The sequence below is a fragment of the Pteropus vampyrus genome, unplaced genomic scaffold (genome assembly GCF_000151845.1).
Source record: "Pteropus vampyrus isolate Shadow unplaced genomic scaffold, Pvam_2.0 Scaffold3, whole genome shotgun sequence".
In the NCBI taxonomy this organism is placed as follows: Eukaryota; Metazoa; Chordata; class Mammalia; order Chiroptera; family Pteropodidae; genus Pteropus; species Pteropus vampyrus.
Window position 1 is genome coordinate 1,099,899 of NW_011888784.1, and position 10,087 is coordinate 1,109,985.

General features: G+C 34.3%; 1 protein-coding gene and 1 pseudogene across 1 annotated transcript in view; one reads left to right on the plus strand and one right to left on the minus strand.

Moving 5' to 3' along the window:
* Positions 1-10,087, minus strand: part of DCC (DCC netrin 1 receptor) — a 538,543-nt gene that overhangs the window by 403,870 nt on the left and 124,586 nt on the right. The window lies entirely within an intron of this gene.
* On the plus strand, positions 2,998-3,116 carry LOC111741813 (annotated as a pseudogene).

The window sequence follows — 10,087 nt, forward strand, 5'->3', positions numbered from 1 at the left end:
GGGTGGTTAAAATTGTCAATTTGCTTTTTATTCTGCCATTAAAATATTTAGCTAGTATTAATTCATTGCTTAAAATAATAAATACCATCCTAAGCATCTTATAAAAATCAAAAAGTGATTCAAAGACAGGTCAAGGGGAATTAGTTCAATGCCCTGAGGCAAAATGACAGTATTTCTCTCATACTACACAAATGACTTATTTTTAAGATTACTTGGTGAAAGATTACTTCTGACATTGATTATATTCCAATTTTTAGATTCTGTCTTTTTCATTCCTAGAGTTTTACCTCAAGAAACCTTAACTGTCGCCTTACAGATAAGACCAATCTCCATAATAATTTCACTGCTTTACGAGTGTGGATTTCAGAAAGCATGGAAAAGGAGAGTGTGAGTGTGTGTGCGTGTGTGTGTGTGCGTGTGAGTGTGCACATGTGTGTTAAGATTTATAAAATCCCACCACAGAGACAACTCATTTATAAACTTGAATGGCTTCTTATATAGTAAATGGAAATGGTGTTTGGGACATTTTGCTTAATATTTAAAAATTATGAAGGAATGCTTATAAAATTTGTGTGTAATTCAAAGTGATAAGTTGAATTTAAAAAATCAGATTTCATAAAATTCATTTTAGTTGGAAAAAACTGGTATGAAAATTTTTAAATGTAATGTATTAAGAGCAAATGATAAAGGCATGCATTAGATTAAAAAGAGCAAAGTCTACTACATATTTGGCAGCAATTTATATCAAAAGAGATTTAGAAATTTATGTTGGCTGCTGAGAATTCCACTCGTAAACCCTGGGTCTTACACTTTAGAGGACCCTATCATAATATGATAAATAACTACATGAATGCTTGTGTGCATATGTGTGTGCATGCATGCATGCATCCTGTGTATATAGAAATATATGGCCTCCTTTATCATCTGTGATCCAGTAGTCACTCCTGTTACAGAACAGTGTGTGAACTTAAACATTCACTCCTATGACTAACACTCTTCAAACCTCAGAGAAAAACTTTTGCATCTCTTCTCCTATACTCATCAAATACAAAGGGCAAGGCTAACTAAGAAGTACTGTATTCTTACATTTTAGTCCTTGTATTTTATGGTGAAATCTTTTTTTAATAGTAATTTTTTTTTACTTTCAATTATAATTGGCATAAAGTATTATATTAGTTTCGGGTGTACAATATAGTGATTTGACATTTCTATAACTTGTGAAGTATCACCCCATTAAGACTAGTACCCAAAAGACACCATAGATAGCTATCACAATATTATTGACTATATTCCCGATGCTGTACTCTTTATCCCTATGACTATTTTGTACTACCAGTTTGTACTTCTTAATCTCTTCACCTTTCTCGCCCACCGCCCCCTATTCCCTTCCCATCTGACAACCCTCAACATGTTCCCTGTATCTATGAGTTTGTTTCTGTTTTATGTTTATTTTGTTCTTTAGATTTCACATGTAAGTGAAATCACATGGCATTTGTCTTTTTCTGTCTGAATTACTCCATTCAGCACAAGACCCTCTAGGTCCATCCATATTGTTGCAGATGGCAAAATTTCATTACTTTTTAAGTTTTTTAATGGCCGAATAACAGTCCATTGTATATATGTACTACTTCTTCTTTATCCATTCATCCATTGATAGACACCCAGGTTACTTTCATATCTTGGCTATTGTAAATAATACTGCAATGAATATATGGATGCATGTGCCCTTTCAAAGTAGTATTTGGAGTTTGTTTAGATAAACGCCCAGAAGTGGGATTTACTGGGTCCTTCTTTCTCTCTTGTTATAGGCTTTGTTTTAAAGTTTATTTCGTCTGGTATAAGTATTGCTACCTCAGATTTTTTTTCATCTCCATTTTCATGAATATCTTTTTTCCATCCTTTTACTTCCAGTGTCTTTGTGTCTTTCAGTGTGAACTGATCTCTTGTAGGTAGCATATATTAAGGTCTTATTTTCTTATCCATTCAGCCATGCTATCTCTTGATTGGAATATTTAATCTTTTTAAGTTTGAAGTAATTGTTGATGGATATGCAGTTATTGCCATTTTATTATTAACATTTTTTATCTCTTTTTTTTTCTTCTTCTTAAAGAAGTCCCTCTAAAATTTCTTGTAATACTGGTTTGGTGTTGATGAACTCCTTTAGCTTTCTCTTGTCTGGAAAACTCTTTATCTGTCCTTTGATTCTAAATAATAGCTTTGCTAGGTAATCTTGATTGTAGGTCCCTGGTTTTTATTACTTTGAATATTTTGTGCCAGGCCCTTCTGGCCTTCAAATTTTCTGTTGAAAAATCAGCTGACAGTCTTATGAGAGCTAGCTTGTAGGTAACTAACTGCTTTTCTCTTATTGCTCTTAAGATTCTCTCTTGTCTTTAATTTTTGACATTTTAACTATGATGTTTCATGGTGTGGGTCTCTTTAGATTTATGGTAAAATCCTACAAACCAAAGCTCATTGGGAAATAGTTGGAAAGAAAAGCTCGAAGAAACAGTTTATGTAATTCTTCAAATTTTGCAGGATTCCTCCTATCCCTTTTCATTCCTCTAAGTAGTTGCATAATTTTACTTATCATATGACTCATCGATTAAAAGCAAGCTGATTAGAAAACTTATAATCCATTCATTGATTCCGATTAAAACCACATGTGCTTCTCCTAAGCTTCTAAAAAGTCCTTGGCATATTTTCATACTTGTCATTAACATTTACCTCATGTTTGTTATTGTATATAGATTTAATTCTTGTCCATATGCCAAACAGAAGCAGTCATATAAATCAAAACAAGCCTTTACTTTGTGACTAACCATGCATATTTATAAACAGCTACAAACATCTATCTATATTCTATATCCATACATATGCCCTTGAATGCTTTGATACTCATTGATATGACTATAACAAAAATGCAACCTAAAACATGAACATTCTTTCTGTTTTTCTGTACATATAAATTTAAAGCTGATTCAAAATTTCTATATTGTGGTCTATGGCCATGCCACCCTGAACAAGCCTGATCCTATCTGATCTTGGAAGCTAAGCAGGGTCGGGCCTGGTTAGTACTTGGATGGGAAACCACCTAGGAAGATCAGGTGCTATAGGCATTAAAAAAAAAAAAAAAAAATTCCATACTGTGGAAAGAAAAATAAATTTACCAAATTACAAGTCAAGTTAAAAGTTGCATAAAGGAAATATTTTTGTTTATTTTTGCTCTTTCAATAAATCTGAACTTCGAGTAGGATAGAAATATAGGTCGTGAGTACTTTCAGGATAAGACTGTTTTGCCTCCTTAATTACTTTGCAACTTAAAACATAACGTGTTGAACAAATGCTGATGTGATTTATTAATTGATGGGAGCTATAAAATATCTGAAAGATCTAGTCCACATTTTTTATCTTACAGATATAGAAATTAAGAATAACTGGCATTTCTATGGCATCACATAGCTCATAAATATCAAAAGCAATATTAGAACCCAAGCTTCCTGAATTCTAACCAATGGCCTTTGCTCTTTACCAAACAACTTTTAAAAATACATATCGAGTACATTATCAATGTATTTTAATGGCCTATACAATCACTTCATGATTCCTGGACAAGGAAAATGCTAATTTTCCTTTTTTTTTTTGCAAACTAAGAGACTATCTTGTTTTTGCCTCATACAACAAGCAAATGTGGAAGGCAAAATGATATCAACTCCAAATTCTCCTCTGACATGTTTATTAGATGCTTCCCAGCAATCTTATTGTTGTGTCTATATATGGTTCTTTTTCTCAAATGCAATTTCTTTTAATTAATTCTTCAATATATCCTGATATGAATAGGCAAGAATAATAAATACTGTACTGTTATGAAACATGTTCGAAACTGTCAGTGCCATTATCTATTCTGCTCAGGGAAATTTCATGATTTATAAGCACTTTGTTTGTCCTGCCTTCAGCTGGGCAATTGATCACAGGCCAGGTAGCAGTACTGTACTGGAGGAGGTAAATGGCATCATAGAATAGTGAGTAGATGGTGTGGCATGGAGAAATATCAGGACTGGATTCTTATTTACCCACATAATTAATTGTTTACCAGAATTTGGTAGTGCAAAAGCATCTAATTTAGAGTTAAATTAGAATAATGAAACTGTTAAAGCATATAATTTGGAAATAAACCATCTAAAATGCTACTTTGCTGTTCAGTGGTATAACACACTCCTCGGAAGGCAAGTCAGCTTAAAACAACAAGGTAGGCAAATCACTTTCAGATTCAACTTTGAGAAACAAAACTCATAAGTGATCTGAGGTTTCTAGTCATTTAAAAGGGCAATTTCATTGGTTATGCTAATGACTGATTTACTTATTTAGGGTACTATGTTTTGAAGAAAGAAATGTCAGATGAAAATAATCTCTAAAAATTTGTTCCTGTCTTCTTGGGTTTTTTTTTTTTTTTGGTCTCTTCCTTGGCATTCTCACCCGAACTCTTCAACTTTCACTTCTAAATGGTTGGTCACAGGAATTCCAAATTTGTAACTAACTTGTCTTGTCTCATGAGTTCCAAATTTGTAACTAACTGGTGGCCGTTTCTAAATCTGTGTTTCTGGCTGTCACTTCAAACCTACCATAGTACACCTGTTAGGTGCTCCCCATAGCCACCCAACTGTTTTTTACAATGTGCTTTCATGGCCTATTTCTTCTTTTTTTCTCTCATTGGTCTAGTTGCTCCTGAAGGGAAGAAATCGTGTTGTTTACTTCTGTATCAGCAGAGCCTGGGACAAGTTCTATAACATTAAAGCAGATTCATAAAGGTTTACTAAATTGAATTAAATACATTATTTATAAAGCTTTAGCTGGCATAAGATTTGCTGGTGTGCTTTTAAATATGAAGAATCTCTGGCTCCACAACAGCATGTTTGTTGTGAGACTCAGGAACGGAACTTTAAACTACCAGCTTTGCATGATTTTTGATCTGGAAAGTTCGTGGATCACACTTTGAGAAACTCTGGTTTCATGGAATACAAAGAAATATGAATTAATTCAATTCTTGGTCTTACTAATTACTTAGCATTTTGATTAAGTATCTCATTCGTATAAAGGGTTATTATATGGAGATTCAGTAAGAGAATAAATGTAAAGCATTTAACATACGACAATTGTTCTGGCACACAGTAATTGTTCAATAAACTGTAGCTATTATTATTATTATTATCATCTCATTAAACCTACTGCTGTGTTTTATCTCTGTCATCCAGCTTATCTACAGATGGTCTCTGACTTACAGTGGTTTGACTTAACAATTTTCCGACTTTAAGATGGTGTGAAAGCAATATGTATAATAAATTATATGAGACATTTAGCATTTTATTATAAGAGAGGCTCGTGTTGGATGATTGTGCTCAACTGTTGGCTAATGTAAGTGTTCTGAGCATGTCTAAGGTGGCCTGGGCTAAGCTTTATTCTTCAGTAGGTTATATGTATTAAATGCATTTTCGACTTAAGATACTTTCAACTTACTGTGGGTTAATCAAGATGTAACCCTATTGTAAATCAAGGAGCATCTATGTATTTTTCACACTTGACTTTTTATTTCTTTCATATCCTGCATTTAATCATTGTCAAGGTTTAGCATTCCATCTCTGTAGTATCTGCTGTTTTGTTATCGCTATTGCTTTTGCCATTACTATATCAATACAACTTAATTTAGCAAATGCTTACTGAACACCTACATGTCAGGCATTGTACTAGGCACTGACGATGCAAGAACAATTAGTCTAGGTGGCTAATATATTCTCTCAAGGGAATGGACAGTCTGATGGGGAAAAGGAGGAGTATATTTTTAAAATCCACATGTTGTGATCATTGCTATAACAAAAGAGCAATAGGTACACTGGGACATAAAGGAGAAACAGAAAGTATCCACAGGATCTGACAATGGGATGTCCCTCATGATTAGGATCTGAAATTCTCTAGAGTCCCGCCAAGAAAGAGAAGACCGAGTGACTGATCACCCATGCTTGAAGTAGGAAATGGTGATGGCGAGACCTAAGGGGACACAGCAGGGAGTGCCTGCATCCTGGTGTGGGTGCGAGCGGCAACAGGAAGCCTTCGTTCAATCTCTACCACAATGTGAACTTGCTATAGTTTGGGACTCCAGCTTACACTTCACCAAAAATCACAAATATGAACTAAATTTCCTCTCCATTCCCTCTAAGAATATACTTGGCTAAGAAAGCACAGCATGGACCTTCTTTTGGCCAATATTCCTTATGGAGAATCAAAATTGAGTGACACAGGAAGTTCAAAGATGAAGCCTTGCAATTGCCATTTTCTGAGACCATGAAAAATGGCAGAATTTATATAAATATTCCCATTTGTATAGAAAATTAATAACTAGAGATTACTTGTGTGAGGACAAAATTCCTATGTTAACTCCTTAGAACCATATGGCCTTGGTATTGTACAGAGACCTGGATATTAGAACATGATATACCAGTAAAAGCATAAATATAGAGTTCAATCAATGGGCTCTGAAGGAAAAAAAAACACATTGCTATACAGAGACACAGACATTCTGTAATAAATCTATCCAGAAGCTTCAGAGGCAAATGGGATGCATGCAAGACGGAATGGATCAGTGAAAAAGCTCTCTGTTTTGGTGACCTCAGTATTTCTTTAAGATATTTATTCCCTGAAGTGACAGCTGATTGGGTGATGAACAGTTGTATCCCCAGAAATGTCATCTTTTCTAATACAAAGCATCCCTCCTTTGCATGCTTGAATTTTTTAAAAAACATGTTTCTACTGCTCCAAAGAACAGTCTTGTCTTCATCAATTGACTAACCTCTGTCAACATCTCATTTGAATGATGCTTTGTGAATCTTACTTTAATGGTATTAAAAAGCACAGTGTTAAATGGTTGGAAGAATCCAGGCTGAGTAATCACACAGGCAACCACAGGTCAGAATTGTGTCCCCGCCACTTAGTGGCTATGAGACTTTCGGTCAATCAATTCACCTCTCTGAGCTTCAGCTTCTGTCTGTAAAGTGTGCATACTAATAACTATATAATTGAGAGTTTTTTGAGGATAAGAGAATATCCTCTACAATTCCAGCTCTAACTATAGCATATAGGTGTTATAGGCTGAATATCTGTATCTCCCTAAAATTTATATGTTGAAGCCCTAACCCCCAAACTGATGATATTGGAGGAGAAGACTTTGGTAGGTACTTAAGTTTAATTAGATCATGAGAATAGGACCCTCATGATGAAATTAGCACCTTTATAAAAAGAGGAAGACAGAGAGATCTAACTCTCTCTGCACACACACACACACAGAGGAGGTCATATGAGTACATAGCAAGATAGTGGCCACCTGCAAGCCAGGAAGAGGTCCTCTCCTAGAACCAAATCTGCTGGTCCTTTGATCTTGAACTTCTCAAACTCCAAAACTGTAAGAAATAAATGTCTGTTGTTTAAGCCACCCAGTCTGTGATACTTTGTTACAGTAGTCCAAGCTATCACAGTAGTAATTATAGACATGTTATTAGAACCAGTAATAATCAGTATCTTAAATATCAGAAAGGAAAGAGAACTAATAGATCACTTGTATCAATTTCCTAACTTTACAAATGAGAACAGGGAGAACAAACTTGTCTGTTACTCTGTTTTATCCCTGGAATTGGCTTGGTGCTCTATAAATAGTCACTCTAATATTTGTTGACAGGTAAATGAGTATATGCATGAATCAAAAGACTAAGCGATGATAATAATTTCAAGTTTGTTTTTGCTTTGGGTTATAACCTGACCATCTCTGGAAATAGATATTTCCAAAAATAAAACTCTAACACAATTATTTTTTCTTTTCTTTTCTTTTCTTCTTTTTTTGTTTAGCCTTCATATCCCACCCTTTCCAAGTGTTGGACATTACAGAATATTTTCACATAATTTTACCGCATTTAATCTTTTTAAAAAATCCTTTAAAGTGTTCTCATCAGTTCTAATTTTACAGATGAATTGAGTGAGGCTCATGATGACTAAATGATTTCCTTTATAATATGAACCCAACATTGGAGGGCAGGATGAGGGAGAGGTCTGCTTGACTTCAAAAGGTCATACTTTCAAATAGCACCATGTAGTTTTCATACCTTATCGGAGATTATATTTATTGCTACCTATTCATTGTACTTTCCAGATTCTCGTGGTTCATTCCTTCAGAGTTGGTACACTGTAGGAATTCAGCCTTCTACATAACACCTTCCTATAATCTTCTATTTAGGGCTTATGATAAAGACTCTTAAGAGCCTAGGATGCAAACTGATAACAAATCTGGCTGTGCAAATATCATTAGTGACCATAAACAATAAAACCATCTCCAGTTTCAGGTTTTTTTGGCTCTCTCACACACAGGTGTAGTGCCATATTAAAAGGCCAGATCATGGTCTGCTGATTAAGAAGGCAATATATGCAATTTCTTCCTGTACTCGTGTTTATTTCTAATTGAATCTTTCTTGGCTTCCTTCTTAACTGACCACTGTCAACTCCTTTACTCTTAAAATTTTCCTAGGTAGACTTGATGATATTTGTACCTGTATTCAAATTAGACTGCAAAGAGATCAAGTCCAAAAATGGCTATACTTGAAGTTTATCTCTAACTGTCGGATGGGACAATTTAGGAATCATTGCTTGAGTTGGCAATGCTTCTTTGAGTAAAGGGTCTTTTCTCATGTCCCCAAAATCATCCGTTCTGTTTAAATAGAATGCTAGCTCTCTTGCTTGAAATTGATGAAAATAACTCCATCTTTGCAGAGTTCTGAAGGATTGCTATGAACGCTGCTCTACTACCTGCTTGAAAAATACTCATGTCCCTGCTACCTTAAAAATGTATATCAAGTTAGAACTAATCTTTATCTTTCTAAGCAGATGAAGGATTCAATTATACCTAAGATGGGAAGCAATGCTTAAAAGAAGTCATCTTCCAGACTCTAAAGCTTATTTTTCAAACAGAGATATTCAGTTCTTAATGTTGCTTATACTAATGGTTCTGAAAACTTCCTTTTCCATTTCAATTTCTGCTGTCTCAAGTTTGCCTTCTGCACACACAATTAAGGAGCAGATAAGGGACTAGGAACACATATTGAATAACAGATTCACCAGTGATTCAAGAAGTTTCTAAAATAGAATGCTCCTATCGAGGGTATTAACAAACACAAATAATGCCAGCATGAACAAAACCTCTGATGCACGGTGAATTCATACATATCAGTTTTGCTATCATGAGACATATGTGTGTGTTTTAATTACCATGCTATAATGAAGTGGTAGAAGGAATATTAGCTAGAATCTGATAAAAAGTTGTAAAATCAGATATGGATAAGTGTGGCTCATAATACAGATGGTACTTAGCAGATGTCTGGGCTCCGTGTTCCTGTACAGCTTGGTTCAGCTGGGTGCAGTTTTCTCTATTCACCTATTGATTCTTGCATTTAAAATCATATATAAAAATGCAAAATTTACATGATACTCCAATTTTTCCGTAATATAGCAATTACCTTGAACAAGTTCACATTTTCAAAACAAGCACTAGACCAGAACTGACTATACCAGAAAATGTGTAGGTACATATCCTAACTGATTTAGGTAAAGATTTTTTAATAGCTTTAATATCTTCTCAAAGACTTATTTTTTATAAGGATAACACTAAGTGTTTGTAAGTTTGAAATGAAGCAGACGCTATTATATAATTCTGAAGGGAAGATCCATTGATACTCTTTTCTTATAAGATGATTTTGTAAGATATATAAAGTGATCTTTTTGGGACTAGGGATATGTGTATTTTCTTTTACAAAGTAATCCAGTATCTTGGAATGTAGCCTATGGAAATGAGTAGAGTTGGAGACAATGATTTATGAAGACAGATATTTACTGAACTATTATTTGTAACAGTGAAATACTAAATTGTCTAAGTGAAGAATGACTAAATCTCACACTAAAAATTCAGAGAAAAAAATTCAAGCTAATGATGTATATATATTTTTTTAAAGCCTGGATTTAATGTTAGCAAAAATGTCTAGGAATCAATACCATGAAAATG